General features: G+C 42.3%; 1 protein-coding gene across 4 annotated transcripts in view; it reads left to right on the forward strand.

The window, feature by feature from the left end:
* Positions 1-16568, forward strand: part of dab2ipb (DAB2 interacting protein b) — a 177759-nt gene that overhangs the window by 47498 nt on the left and 113693 nt on the right. Inside the window, exon 1 of one of the 4 annotated variants that reach the window (XM_051110804.1) lies at positions 5759-5967. The exons of the other annotated variants lie outside the window; for them this stretch is intronic. The gene's annotated coding sequence lies outside the window, so the exon portion shown is untranslated. Of the gene's footprint in view, positions 1-5758; positions 5968-16568 lie in introns of those variants that run through there. 4 annotated transcript variants of the gene reach the window in all.

A 16568-nucleotide genomic window follows, 5' to 3' on the forward strand; every position in this document is an offset into this window, starting at 1 on the left:
AGATATCCTAATGCTCTTTTTGATATTAGGTCATAACAAACTTTCCTTTTAGCATATTCATTCTTAATGCCCTCTGTGGTTCAGTTCCAGAGATACTGAAATGTCAGTACGGCTCTAGGAGTAAACTGGCTTGGTTTCATATGTGTTTATCTTTCTTCAAAAGAAACAAAATATTAACAAAATCAAAAATTTGAACCAGGAAAGTTGATTTGACCCTTTTATTTTAAATTGTAGTAATATTTTTATAAAATCGTATTAATTTCAGACAAATACAGCTTTGGTGAGCGTTAATGTCCTCATGTAATCAAAATTGACCTTATTTGCTTTGTTAGCACACATTGCGAGTCTTGATTTGAACAATTAATCTGTGCAGGTTAGTCCACTAAAAAAAAAAAAAAGTTTCCCATGACAATCTTTAATCAAAATCTGAACACTTACTTTCACTTTGGAATGGCATGCCTTCTCTGATGATGACAGTTTGACAGCTTGGGCAGAATATCCGTAACCACACCCCTCCAACTCTTAGGTTGTTAGGAGTGAGTGATAGAGAGGATGAGCGCTAAAATAAACCCCGCCCTCTATTCAATATTCTGCTTCAGTTGGAAATACATCACTACACTGAAATAAAGTCACCTTCAGCAACTTCTAGTTCATGAGGACTTAAGAGATTTATTTTATTAAAAACATAAAAACTAATAAGCACCAAACTTTTGAATTGTAGTGTACCTTTAAGTTGCAGTATATGATCAAAGGTTGAAATAAATTAGGATAAGTGTGTTTTTTAGAGGAAAAAAAAAAAAAGGTACTTCGTGCAATCACAGGCTTTTCCATTTACATGGGATTAGATTTCTCAGAAGAACCAAGAGTAATAAATAGTACAGTGCTCAAGTGTTCAACTCCGGTGATTAAAAAGACAAAGTATATTATGCAACACAAATTTACCTAACCTCCTCCAGGATAACTAGTCCCGTTAAAATAGGGCTTTACACGTTGAGCTCTGTAGCTTTGTGTGCATGTGTTTAGAAATAGCATCGCTGCAAGGGACTCTACAAATTCCAATCCGTTGTACATGTTGAGAACAAAAGGCCTGAGAAGACACTTTTGTTGAGCAGTCTAAGCACTGTTGAAAGGAGCAAGCGTTGATTTGGATGCTGGTGAAAAGAACATGTTTGACTGCTAAGCGCTTCCCAGATGAGGAGCTAATCACTTTTAGTAACAGGAAGCGCACAGAGTCTAATCCATCTTTCATCTGCCCTGTTTTCCTTTCTTGTTTGGTTGATAAAAATGCAGAGCTGAGGTGAAAACTGAGTTACAGAAGTTCAATACCGAAGTCTGGTAAAAGGCCCTTTCAAAGATCCAGTGTGAAATGCCATTTGGCTTTTTTTATGCAACAACTTTGTCAACCATGTATCATGAGCCTTGTTGGAAAATGTGAGACCTATTTCGAAGGTGTTTTAAGCCAGACCACCTCTCAGAGAGCTTTTCTGTCTCTCAGGTGGTAAAGTGAGGCAGCCTTTTCAGACTCTGGAATGTTGCACTTGTTCAGTTCCAGGCGGGAATTCAGGTGCTCTGTCATTTTTCAGCTTTCAGAACAGGCACTTGTGAGGATCACTGGCCTTTTTCACACAGGCTCATCCCGGACCTCCCATGGGTCATTCACAGGGAGTGCTTTGTCTCTCTGGTGACAGCTGTTGACATTCTTCTTTGATGCTGCATTTTGGTTCTTGTGTGAGATTTTAGCTAAAGTAAATGAATGATGCGGTATATACACATGCATATACATAAAGTTTATATAATGTATAAAAATCTTTCGTACGAATATGTGTAATGTTACACCCCTACTATAAAATATGTACAAATAATAATACATATTTAGAATTCTTCATAATAAATTCTTCTTCTTTTAAAATAAGCAAATAATATTCATACTAAAGTAACTTTTAGAACTAAAAGGAGAGGGTGATTTTCAGCAGATTGCAATAAACAATGTTGACAATTTTTAATTGCGTTTCTGAACTGTAAGCAGCTTAATTAGCACTTGGTCTAAATGTGGCACTTGGATCTAGAAATAGCTTTTATCCTATCAAAGTAACTGATCATGCAGTGACTATTCTTATGAAGGTCTGTTTTAAAAGGTCTGCCACCTTATCAGGTTAGTGTTAACTCAATGATTGCAGTTGGCAATCATTAGATGTTCATTAGTTTCGGTTCCATTACCTCAATGTCATTAGAGGCATCGTTAGAGGCTTATATAGTGTTTACTCAGCGTGTAATATCAAAACATAAAAAACTGAAGCTAGAGAGAAAAGAGGTGATTATTAGTGCTGGGTGTGAAGCTTGTTAGTAAGGAAGAAGTTCATAATATTGAATGAGAGTATGAGGTGGTTCTGTAGAAATGAATTAGAACTGTTCTGTGATGCTGTTGGAGACAGTTGTGAAAGTGAATGTCAAATTCGTCTCATATGCTACTTTCTCTTGGTAAGACTAGCTCTTTATTTTCATTGTAAAAAGACAACAGAATATTTTAAAATAAATGTATTGTATAAAGATATAGTCATTTGGTCGTAAGCTTTAACAAGATTGACCTTGATGTGAAGCACTGGATCCTTATATCATTCTGAAGGTGTTTATTTTGCAATAAATGATCAACCGTAACCACTATAGAATCATCGGGGATGATTGCTTATATTTTTCTTTATATTTTTCTGTTTCTGAACTGTCATTTTTTTAATCAGAATCTACTTGGACTCTATGATATTGCTGTAGACCTATTCTAGAGCTTTAGTGTTAAGTGTCTTTTTAAATTCGACAATTTATGTGGTGATGATGTCTAATTAATTAATTGTATTTAATGTAGATTTGCTGTTTGTACCAGGCTTTATACGATGAACATCATAAACATATCGTTTCAGACTCTTGGTAGTTTAATTATGAATCAAAATAGAGAAGGAGAGATATCATTTCTTTAATGTTGGTTGTATGAAATCGTATTTTTTTTTTTTTGTTATTAGATTTTATTTATTCATAATATATTCCCATCTTCCTAATGCATTCCTAATGTAATTTATTCAGATAATTAATTGTATTTAGTTTTGCCCCATTGTGGAAAATACCATTTTAGATTTTTCATGTATCTGAATTATTGGGTTAATTTTGAGCAATAAACCAAAGTAAGACCCTATGAAATAGTCATCGACCGATATTTTTTTATTTTTTTTTTTTTATAACCGATACCAAATATTTGGATGTTTATATACCCGATAACCGATATGCAGAACCAATATTTATTTAGGCTACTGTTATAAAGTAAATAAATGACTGAGTGAAGTAAGTCCATATTTCACTCTGGACAGTTAAAGGGTTAATTAAAACATGGATAAAATTCTGTGATGTTCCTTAATAATGTTGTAGTAAATTGTAATATTATACTTGTTACTTTAAATACATTTTACTTTAGAAATGTAATACCTGTATATGTCTTCAAGCTAAACCAAACATTCATTAAGGTTGGTTGTAGTAAAAAATTTCACTGTGTGATAAAAAAAATTAAATGGTGAAATACTGCTTAAGTGACTTAAGTGAGCGGATTTAGAGATGAAGTTTATGTGGACTGTCCTCATATAGTGAGATGGCAGCCACTGAAATCACACGTTTGACTATGTGTAGTAGACAAAACCATGCCATTCGTTCACACATTAGATCTACAGTTCAACATTCACAGACACTGGTCCATATCCTATTAATTATACAGCGCTACTTTTGACTTCTGTATGCAAAATTTGCCACATTGTAGGGCCCTATGATTTTCGCGGAAAATGCGGACGGAATCACAGAATCCAGTCATAATAACGGAATTTACTGGATAACGCGGAATGTCACGGAATTTGTCTAAGTTTGAATTAATTAATCAAAAGTAGGTCATTACACTTAAATCAAACCGCAATATGGACTAGTATTGGTAAATATTACGCCAGAAAAAAAACATTTAAATGTGATTTCTGCATGTTCTGCGCATCTCTGTTTTAATGAATGGAGCAGATGTCAGATCATATACACACAGAAATGTAAAAGTAGACATAGCAAACCGTCAAAATAAAAGTCTGGTTTAACTTTGTGCCAGATATATATTGCTTCTATTACTACTAAAATGAAACAAACATCATTTTTTAAGGTATTAATCACACAACATTTCTTCCATGTTTTAATTTTAATAGTAAATTCCCATTTGTTTGCCAAAAAAAAGTTTGCCTAATTTTCAGTAATTAAAAGATAAATAAAATAAATGCTTTATGCCTTCATTTGATAACCAGAACATTTTAAATACACAACACAGAACTTCTGAGGGAAAAACAAAACAAACAAAAAAAAACCTTTCATAAGGCTATTTTAAGAATAAATTTGATGACAATAAAACATATGGTGAGAAAAAATAAAACATTTCATAGGGCCCTAAACATGTCATTTTTGTCAAACCTTTATTAAATTGATGTGAAATTGTAGAAGTTTCATGATTTTAATTCATTAGACTTGCTCTTTGATGAATAAAATTTAATTTAACCATTAAAAAGAAGTTGAAAAGTTAAAAAAGTTAAAAAGTAAAAAAAAACGGAATCCAGAAAAATGAAAATGGAAAAAATAAAATGGAATTTGGGGAAAAATAAAATGGATTTCATAGGGCCCTAACATTGTGTCAATTTTTATGACTGGACTCTGCAGTCCTGTCTGCATTTTTGTATCATGGAATTAAGACGGCTCTACAAAAGGGTAAAACTAATTTTTTTTTCTAGTGGTATAATATGACATCCATGTCTTCATATTGCTCTGTTATTTCTCTCTCGCAAACTAAAATCTAAAGTAAGGTATTTTGGGTACATAGTACGGCCTTTTTGGATGAAACCAGAGTGGTATTAAATTTCTTTATTTGCTAAACGTTAGTCATACTAGATCGGTGTCTAACACAAACTATGAAACGAGTAGACTTTTACACCCATTGTTAGATTAAAAATACATCATAGGAAAAAATATTTTGGGGGCTTCAGAAAAGTTTGTTGTGGGAGACCCCATTAAAAGAGGCTTAGCTCCCCTGTTCATGAATCTCTAGTGACATCCCTGCTTGGACTTAGTTGTGTAGAGCCCTCCACACATTGGTTTATTCTAAGTTGTGTGAGTGTGTAATGATTTTTTAATGAGAGGTTGGCTTCTGTTCTGTTCTTTGTGTAGAGTGCTGCTTCTCGGCTGTAGTAGAACCCAATCCTGATGTCTTTGCCTTCTCGACCACAGCCTGACGTCTGATTGGTCCAGTATCCGTCTGGAATTTTGCTTTCCCTGCTCTTGACCCCACCCTCCCTCTACCCTGAGGGCGTCAATGAACAACGGCATTCCCTTACACAGCCGCGTGTACATATGTGTGTGTGTGTGTGTGTGCAAGAAGAACAGGGGGAAAGGGGAATACAAGTGCTTTTCTTCCTTTTAAACATATGTAAATTTACTTAGTCACACCTAATGACAAAATGACCTGAAAAAGTTTTTTTCTTCGATAATGTCTGCATGTCCTGTTTGTTTGTATATTAGTTGAGCTTCTATTATTGTTCTCCGTGAAGGAAAGACAATCCTTTTCCTCTTGCACTCTCTTTCACACATAACATACCTACACACATTCTCTCTCTCTTGCTCTTTTTTTTTTGCTCTCTCTCTCTGCTCGCATGGCTTAGATCTTGTGTAAAGGGGAGGGTCTGAACTCTGTTTGCAGTGAATGCCCCTGCCGGAGTCTAGCGCTAGCATACACTCGCTCTCACACACACTCTGCTATTCCCGCTAGAAAGAGAGTATGTGAATGAAGAAACAAGAAAGGGAGAGAGTTTGGATGTAACTGGACTGTTACTGGACAGTGGGACGTGTAACTGTTGGTTCTCCATGTGCTGATGAAGTGATGGTGTGAGGTGTTTCGGCACTGTTGGAGTGAGTGAGGTAAGGGATTACTTTTCATTCTCCCGCCGCTGTTTGTGGATCACTGACAGTGTGAGTGTGTGCGTGTATATGTGTATGTGGACAGGTGAAAACTTATAAGAACTAATCAGAAACTCGAGTGGTTTAATGTTCTGGAGTTGTGGAGCCAAGCTGTACATCAGCAAGTTCCTCTTACTTTGTTTAGTTATTGTAAAAGTTCTTATTCTGATTGGAAAGCAACTCTCATTTTGTGAAGTTTTGTATCTGATAAACTGATGTTTCTGAACTTGTCTCTGCTCAGTGTAGAAGGTCTGCGTCTAATTGCACTAGGAGAACCTGTATCAAAGACATTAGGTATCTCTAATGTACAATCAGTGAGGTCAGTTTATTCATTTATGAAAAATCTTTTTTTTTTTTTTTTTAATCAAAAATTGAGGTTGGAATTAATAGTAGCACTTTACAGGTTTATTTTTTAACATTAGTGAATATATTAACTAACATGAGCAAACAATGAACAATACATTTACTACACTATTTATTAATCTTTGTTAATGTTAGTTAATAAAAATGCAGTCATTGTTCGTGTTAGTTCACAGTCAATTAACTAATGTTAACAAACACACCTTGTGATTTTAATAATGCATTAGATAATGTTGAAATTAATGTTAACTAAGATTAATAAATGCTGTAGAAGTATTGTTCATTCTTAGTGCATGTTAACTGAAATAGTTACTAATGTGAACTAATGAACCTTATTGTAAAGTGTTACCAAATTAATTGCAAATTTGATTATTTTATGAGAATAGATGATTCAAAGACATTGCATAGTTTTGGCAGATGAGTCAATTTTAAAATAGAATTTAAAAAGTGGATTTGGAAGTAAATGTATGATAGAATCTAATATGAAGTATGTTATTCTATATTATTTTATTTTTTTACGTATTTTTCTTTTTTTACAAATATAATAGGAATGTACAACATATTCAACATATTAAGCATACACATATTAAAATATTTATTCATATTGATTTGTGTTGGATATATAGTTGTTCATGTTCATTCTTCCATTTTTTACATTTAGATGATCTATTTTGCCATTTAGCACTCACTTAAAATTAATTCTAACAAACACAAAATTTTAACAACATTGTTAAATTTAATCTTTGGCAGATTTAAAAATGAATATCCATTTTTTTGTACCGACTTTGACTTTATGTCTTTAGTGATAAATTTGTATTATGCACTTTTTTTGACCAAATACATAATTTTAGGTAACACTTTAGTATAGGGACCAATTCTCACTATTAGCTAGTTGCTTATTAGCATGCCTATTATTAACATATTGGCTGTTTATTAGTACTTATAAAGCATCTATTCAGCATGACCATATTCTACATCCCTAATCCTACCCAATACCTAAACCAAACAAGTACCTTACTATTAATAAGCAGCAAATTTGTTAATGGCAAGAACTGTGACCGAATTTGAATATTGACCATTCATCAATATTGAATATAGACAAAACAAGTCGGCACAACTAGGCTCCAAAAACAAGTTAAATAACAGACTATCGCATACCTGACGTTTCGAGCATGCAGGCTCTTCATCAGACAATTTGTCATGTTTGTCCCAGGTTTCCCGGAATGTGCGTGCTTTTCATTTGATTTTATTTTTGCTGTCCATTCATCAATATTATTATAGTTTCCCTAGGCTATATACCAGGATGTACACATGCCAGTTTGTGTCAAACTTGATTGACGTGCACACCATTGCTTTCAACATCTGCTTAAGAATACTAAAATGCAAACCGGTTTGTCAACCATTGTAGGGCACTCCATGCTGGACTGTATTCACAGATCATTGTTGCTCTATTAATAGTCTGAGACAGGGCAGGGAGTGAGGCTGCAGCTGAAGGGAAGGAAGTGGGCCTGGAGAGCACAGGGATTACCAGGGGTCACTGCACTTGAGGCCCTACACCGGCCATTCCTCGGAACCGGGCTGTTTGGGAATGCTAGAGTGATTGGTAGCAGCCATGCCACGAAAATAAATCATGCTGCAATACTCCTTTTCTTTGCACAGTATCTACATGTCTTCCATGCTCTTCCAAATTGTCTAGCAGCTAATCCCTAATCTTTGCCTGTCGTACCAGAATAAAATAAAGAGACAGACAGGAAGCCAGGGAGAAAGAACAACAGTCTCAATACCGCCACAGCCGTGACAATATGTACGGTCAATCACGGTCTGAATAGGGGAAGGTATGAATGAAAATTAATAACTAGGTCTTTAGAAAGAGAGACTAGATAAGACATTCTCATTTCACTTGCAAAACACCCGTCTCGAGCACTTTGTTAGTTTTTCCTCGTGTGAGATATATGACAGTACAGACTCTCTGGGTTTATTCAGTAGGGGACTTTACCTGTGGAATGTTAACTGCCTTCATTTCTCTTCTGTCACACACTCTTTCTCGTCCCGCTGGCGAAACTCTCTCATCCTCTTCTCTACGTGTCTGTTTCCAGCACCGCTTCTGTCAGTCAGAGCTCAACCCAGCACCCGACGATTTTTCCCCGCACCTCTTCTGAAATTTTCACTGTGGCTCTGAAACCTTTGATTGGTCTGGTATCCTCCTCCACTTAGACTCCTGTTACACCTGGAATTAATTTGTGTTTCCTGTGACTGGATTACATTTTATGCATTCGACAGATGCTTTTATCCAAAGTGACTGACACTGTTCAAAAGTTAGGGGTCAGTAAAAGAAATGAATACTTCAGCAAAACTGCATTAAATTGATCAAAAGTGACAGTGATTGCTATTTCAAATAAATACTGTTCTTTTGAACTCTCTGTTTGTCTAGAAATCTTAATCATTAAGTCATATATTAGAGTTATTTCTGAAGGATCAGGTGACACTAAAGAGTGGCGTAATGGAATGGAATAATACATAAGAAAATTTGTTTCACATTATTGCAGTTTTTACTGCATTTTTTGATCAAATAAGTGCAGCATTGGTGAACACAAGACAAATCTTTAATATCTTGAAAGAATGGTAGTGAAAGGTGACATATCATGAAAACGTCTCAGGTTACGTATGTAACCCTGGTTCCCCGAGGGAACGAGACGCCGCGTCGAAACGCTTTGGGAATGCCTTCAGCGTGACCGTGCTCTGAATCACATGTGTAATCAGTCCAATGGAAGAGCGAGACGTCAACGGCGGGTGACGTCACCAACCAGGAAGCTATAAATACACGTGCGTTGGAAACCGGCGTCAGCTTCAGGAGAGAAGCAGCGCTCGCAGGGATACAGGATGAGGGCCTCGAGACGCGGCGTCTCGTTCCCTCGGGGAACCAGGGTTACATACGTAACCTGAGACGTTCCCCTTCAGGAACTCGAGCCACGTCGAAACGCTTTGGGAACGAGATGCCCACGCCGCCAGAAGCCGAGTCCCTGCCTAGGAAGAGCTAGGACAAAGGACAGAAGAGCCAGGAGCGACTCGCAAGTCCAGGTCGTAAAACCTGACAAAAGTAAGGGGCGTGGACCATCCCGCAGCATTACAGATGTCCTGAATAGAGACACCTTCAAGAAAAGCTTTGGAGACCGAAACACTCCGGGTTGAGTGAGCCTTGACCCCTAAAGGAGGAGGGAGACCAGAGGACTCATATGCAGTAGAGATAGCATCCACTATCCAACGACTTAAGGTTTGTTTGGTGGCCGGAAAGCCACGCTTAGCCGGACCATAGCAAACGAAAAGCTGATCAGATTTTCTCCACCTGGCTGCTCTGTGGACGTACGTGTCCAGCGCTCGAACTGGACACATACAGTTTAGCTTCTGCTGGTCGGGCTCCCGGAAGGGAGGAGGACAAAAGGCCTGAAGTACGACTGGCCGTGGTGCTGAGGAGGGGACTTTAGGGACATAACCCGAACGAGGGTGCAAAAAAGCTTTTGCCAAACCTGGAGCAAAGTCCAGAAAAGAAGGGGCCACTGAAAGGGCCTGGAGATCCCCAACTCTCTTAAGAGAAGTAATAGCAATAAGCAAAACTGTCTTAATCGTAAGGTGACGATCGGAAATCTCTTCAATAGGCTCGAAAGGAGGCCTACAGAGAGCCTCTAGCACCAGCGACAAGTCCCATGAGGGGACACGAGAACGTACAGGAGGCCTCAGCCTCAGTGCACCGCGGAGGAAACGAGAGACAAGGGGGTCTTTACCCACAGAGAGACCACCGAGAGGGGCGTGGTAGGCCGCAATGGCCGCCACGTAGACCTTCAGGGTGGAGTGGGATAACCCTGCGGAAAGCCTATCCTGCAGGAACTCCAGCACTGTACCAACTGGGCAGTTAACTGGGTCCTGCTGGTGGCGTTCACACCAAGAAGTGAAAAGGAGGAGAGAAATCAGGTCCGAGAACCATACTCGGCCCGGCCAGTACGGGGCTACTAGAAGGAGGGACACCCCGTCCCGGCGCACTCTCTCTAGAACTCCCGGGAGCAGAGCGATCGGGGGAAAGGTGTACAGACGAAGCCTCGGCCACGTCTGTACCATGGCATCCAGCCCCAGGGGAGCTGGATGAGCTAGAGAGTACCAGAGGGGACATTGCGTGTTCTCCCTCGTGGCAAAAAGGTCCACTTGGGCTGGACCAAAAACTCTCCAGATCTGCTTCACCACCTCGGGGTGAAGCATCCATTCCCCGGGCCTCGGCCCCTGTCTCGACAGGATGTCTGCTGCCACATTTAAGTACCCCGGTAAGTAAACCGCTCTCAGCGAGAGGAGTTTGCCCCGGGACCACACAAGGATCTGGTGCGCCAGCTTGTACAAGGGGCGCGAACGCAGACCTCCCTGGTGGTTGATGTAAGAGACCACCGATGTGTTGTCGGTGCGGACCAACACATGCCGGTCTCTTAGGTCCGGGAGAAAGTGCTTCAGCGCTTGGAACACGGCCAGCATCTCCAGGCAATTTATGTGCCAAGTGAGTTGGTGACCTCTCCACAGACCGCGGGCGGTGTGGCCACTCATGACCGCACCCCAACCGGTGAGGGAAGCATCTGTTGCTAGCGTCACGCGGCGACAAGGAGCTCCCAGCACCGGCCCCTGAGACAGGAACCAGGGATTCCTCCACATGTCCAAGGCACGTAGGCATCGCCGCGTGACCTTGATCATGCGAAACGGGTTTCCCCTCGGGGAGAACCCCCTGGTTTTGAGCCACCACTGTAGGGGTCTCATGTACAGCAGGCCAAAAGGTATCACGTTGGACGCAGCCGCCATCAGACCCAGCAGTTGTTGAAACTGCTTGACAGTGAGTGACCGGCCTACTTTGACTCTCCTGACTGCAGCAAGGATCGACTCTATCCGAGCAGGAGACAACCGTGCCTGCATCGTGGTCGAGTCCCACACCACACCTAGATAAGTGGTTCTCTGTAATGGAGACAACACACTTTTCTTGGCGTTCAGTCTCAGCCCCAACTCTTTCATGTGAGCGAGCACAACATCTCGATGCTGAGCCGCTAACTGTTCCGACTGTGCTAGGATTAACCAGTCGTCGATATAGTTTAGAATGCGGATGCCCTGGAGTCGCAGCGGAGCCAGAGCTGCATCCACACACTTGGTAAAAGTGCGGGGGGAGAGTGCTAGGCCGAACGGAAGAACCCGATATTGGTATGCTTCGCCCCTGAAAGCAAACCTCAGGAACTTCCTGTGTTGAGGAAGGATGGAGACATGGAAGTACGCGTCTTTCAGATCTATCGTCACAAACCAGTCCTCGGACCTGATGACACTACTTGCTTGAGAGTAAGCATCCTGAACTTCAGCTTCATGACTGAGCGGTTCAGAACACGAAGATCTAAAATGGGACGCAGGCCCCCATCCTTCTTCGGAACAATGAAATACCGGCTGTAGAACCCGGACTCCCTGTCGTGAGGAGGGACCACCTCGATGGCCTCCTTCCTCAGAAGAGAAACTACTTCTTGTTTCATTACCAGACCCTGCTCGGGGCCCACCAAGGTGGGAGAGACCCCGACAAATGGCGGCGGAGGAGCGCCGAACTGTATTCGATACCCTCTTTCTACAGTACGCAGGACCCAAGCAGGCACATTGGGCAGTAGTTTCCACGCTGCCAAATGATCTACTAAGGGAACCAGTCTCTCGAGACTGGCCTCTGGTGTTTGTTGAGCCGCTAGAACGGTGTCCTGTAACGGTTGCCCGGCAGGAAGCACCTGAACTAGCGGCCTCAGAGACCCCCTCGGGGGTGGCGAGCTCCCCGGCCCCGCTACATTGCCGGGCGGGAGAAACCGAGGTATATGCTCGCTGGAGGCCGCTGCGCCCTGAAGCACCGGCAGGGTTAGCGAAACGGTCTCCTGAGGGCACAGGGGGGAGGCGGACACCGAGGAATGCGGTGCACCCCGCCTTACCCCCTTGGCTGCCCCTCAGCGGTCCTGAACTGTCAGGACCGCTTAGTCGAGGACTTCTTAGACTGCAGCACGACCCTCAGGTCGCGCCTCGCCTTAGAAGTCCCCGACTTAGAGCGTACGACCACTTGCTCTCGATGGGGCGGAGTGCGAGTGGCCACGCTCTGTTTCTGTGCCTGTCTATATGAGGAGCTGGTAGACGGCCGAGGCTGCTCCCGCCCAGCAGCCTCGCGAGCTGGATGGCGGAGGGGGAGGAACCGCTGGAACGCCGCCGCTTGTTTACGAGCCTCCTGGTACCTGTCGACGACCGAGTTAACGGAGTCGCCGAACAGGCCAGAAGGCGAAAGCAGGGCGTCCAGAAGGAAGACCCTGTCCTTTTCTTTCATATCGGACAGGGTCAACCAAAGATGCCTCTCCGCGGCCACTAGGGCAGCCATAGACCGCCCGATAGCGCGAGCGGTCTCCTTAGTGGCGCGGAGAGCAAGATCAGCGGTCCTCCTAACCTCCGCGATATCAGCATCTTTGATCTCCTCTCCCTCATCCAGCTCTTTTAGCAGGTCAGCCTGGTATGCCTGCAACACGGACATCGTGTGCAGACACGCACCAGCCTGACCTGCCGCCGTGTACCCCTTGCCGACCAACGCTGAGGTGACTCGCAGCGGTTTGGTCGGCAATACCGGAGCCTTGAGAGACGATGCCGAACCGGGGGACAGATAGCTGGCGAGAGTCTGTTCCACCCGTGGCATCGCTCTATAGCCGCGCTCATCCAGCCCCGCAACGCTGCCATAATTATAGGAAGCGGGGATGAACAAGCGGGCTGAGAAAGGGGAATTCCACGATCTCGACACCTCGGTGTGGAGATCGGGAAAAAAGGGAAGGCTCCGGCGGGCTGAAGGTGGCCGAGACTGCAGAAATCTCTCATCCAGTCTACTTCTCTGAGGCTCGGCCTGTGACTCGGCGGGCCAATCTATTTTAAGCTTCTCAACCGCACGAGTCACAACCTCCAGCAGCTCCTCATATTGCACAGATTGAGGTGTATCGACGATCTCGACCTCACCCCCCTCGGAGGATGAGAGACGGACCGTCGAGCCCGATCCGCGGGGGGGAAGAAACCGCAGTGCGGGCTTCCGATCCCGCGGACCGGGCTGCGGATCTGCCGGGTGAGGCAGAAGATAGGGGGACACCCGTCTCCATACCCTCCAGCAGATCCAACTGCGAACCCCACGAGTGCAGTGCCCGCTCCGCCTCGGCGGAAGCGGGACCAGACCCGCGAGGAGCGCTGGTGAAGGCTCCCTCCTCGAAGAGAGCCTTCCGGGAGCGGAGCGTGCGCATCGGAAGAAGATCGCAATGCGGGCAATCGGCTTTCTCGAAAGCCGATGCCGCATGCTCCACTCCCAGACAAACCACGCATAGAGCGTGTGTATCCCCGCTCGTGATGTAGCGAGGGCAGGGAGGAACACACGCTCTAAAACATGGTTTGTCTATGTTCTTAGTCTTCTCACTCTTCTTAGACATTGTGCTCAGAAATAAAAGTGGTGCAAACTAGCAACCAAAACGAGCACAAAACACACATACACAGAGCGCTGCTGAAAGACAGAAGCTGACGCCGGTTTCCAACGCACGTGTATTTATAGCTTCCTGGTTGGTGACGTCACCCGCCGTTGACGCCATTGGACTGATTACACATGTGATTCAGAGCACGGTCACGCTGAAGGCGTTCCCAAAGCGTTTCGACGCGGCTCAAGTTCCTGAAGGGGAATCTTACTTTTTCCATATTTAAGAGTTATAATTGGGTCCCCAGTGCATCTACCAACCCAGAAAGTGTGAAAAAGAACAAACCAGTAGATTATTATTATTTTTTATTTTTTTTTGTTGGGGTAAGCCTTTCTCCGCAAGCTTGTGAAAAAACATGACGCTCAGATTTCCTTCCCCCCTGTGATGTAGAAAGTGGATCTAATTATAATATTACCGCCTCTTAATCTGCACGTTTTTATCGAAGGCGCCGCCATTGTGTTCTCAGTTCTAACGGCATGGCAAAAGTTCGAGCAAAGCATGCTAACTGTTCTGTTATTGGCTGCACAGACGAGCACATAACACTATTTAAAGTCCCAGCCTCCGTGGAGACAAGAGCAGTGGATTTATTGATTTATTTACTGTATATTACGCTGTTGCCACACAGATCTAATATAAACATGCAATTTCTTTCCAAGCTGTTTGCCTTTACAGACATAACCGACTGTTTTTGTTACTCCTGTGTGTTTTAAACATAAACTTGTGTGTATTTTACAGTGCAATAAGACACAAAAGAGAACTTTTAGTACTCACATTCCGTGTGAAGCCACTTTCTATGCGCATGCTTTGGATGTGTGCGCTCAAAAAAAACCTATATCAAGTTTAAACTGACATGATTTCAGCGCGATATGCATGATAACCAAACTGATGTTTTATGACAGAATATGTGAGACCTGAGCTGTAAAGGCACAGCTCTATTCTAGAAAAGGGGGCAGGAGCAGCAGCTCATTTGCGTTTAAAGAGACATGTAGTAGACTCCTAAAACAATATTAGGAGTCTTAAAAATTGCATAATAGGGGCACTTTAATCTTACTATACTCTTTCAAATGTGAAAACCAGCACTGCATGCTGTTTTGTGAGGTGGTCACTCCATTTAATGAACAGTATCCCATTAATTATTTTATTGGATGGCATTTCGAAAATCTCATTGCTCTCCGCAAATTAAATCCTCCCTCTCTCCCTGTGTATTTTTCAAGGACGCTGAAACTTTATTTTCTTCCCGTCAGTTGTCATCCTTGTTAGCTTACTTGTGTAAATGTTTGTGAAATGTAACATGTTTGTAAGCATTATGAATAGGACATCAGTTTTTGTCAAAATTTGCTAGTTGATTAATGCAACCCAACGAAAGGTGTAAATGCAATCCACCTAAAAATATGAAGATACTATCCGGATTTGAAACGTGGGTTAATGCTGTAAATGGGGCCTTATTTTTAGTAATGAACCCGCTGTAATATGTGTTTACATTTTTGTAGTGTGGTTAGACTCGCCTTGTTAACATTGGCCAATGAAGAGGATGTGGAATTTGTCATTCTTCAAAATCACTTCTTGAAATACTTGTTTAAGATGCAGCTGAAAAAGTCAAGCTCTGTGTATGTGTCTGTAAAACAGGATACTCATTGTTCTCTCCTCGTTACAAACAATCAGTTGGTCATCTGATTCTTTCATGATTAGTCAAACGGAATCTGTTAATGAAGTGCCACTGACACAGCTATTATGACAGAGTTAGTCACACGTGCACAAACACAGAAGCTGATGATGACAGTCGTATCTTTTTGCATGTAATCACATGCTTTATGATGTGCTCTAAACACTACATTTCTATACAAAACTCTTTTTGTCATTGAAGAAACCCCCAGTTTGGACCAAAAACCGAGGGACTTTCTATAAACTTTCCCCAGCAGCTGAAGTGCAGATTGTTTGTCATTGTCATGGTAACAGCTTGTGAGGGAGGGAGAGGAAGCTCTGATCGCTGCTGTGATGCGTCATGCTGTGAGTGATGTGCGTCTGACACTTTGACCTGGGCATCCACACACACACAATGCCCAGTGTATTTGTCCTTGAACAAAACAGGAAAAGACATTCCTTCACAAATACATATAGCCTTCAACACATGTTTCTGACTCAGAAATGACTGCAGACCATTAATTCTGTTGTTCCTCAAATTCAGTAGCTTATTAATAGTTATTGTTGCAAACATGGGCAACACTGTACGCACCAGGGACAAGCTCTGACACATGTATACTGACATACTTCACATTTTACTGCAAAAACACACATACACAGAAAACTGTGTGGGGTCACAACAGGAAAACTAAAGAATGTGCATCATTTCCACTGGTACCCTTAGACTTCCTTCATTGTAGACACACAAACACCCAAACAGGCATTCAGTCTTGCACATAGAAGCATGTGGCATGTTATGAGCTGTTGACAGTAACAATAGGCTGAGGAAACAGCATGTTACTATAGTAAAACAAAGGGTATGTTCTAATCGGCTAGTATTGGCCTCATGAAGTTGATTTATTCTAACTGAAATGTGTTTGCTAGGCAGTCAGTATGACGTACAGTTGAAGTCAAAAGGTTACATACACCTTGCAGAATCTGCAAAATGTTAATTATTTAACCAAAATAAGAGGGATCATACAAAATATGTTATTTTTT

The sequence above is a fragment of the Labeo rohita genome, chromosome 5, assembly GCF_022985175.1.
Source record: "Labeo rohita strain BAU-BD-2019 chromosome 5, IGBB_LRoh.1.0, whole genome shotgun sequence".
NCBI classification, from domain to species: domain Eukaryota; kingdom Metazoa; phylum Chordata; class Actinopteri; order Cypriniformes; family Cyprinidae; genus Labeo; species Labeo rohita.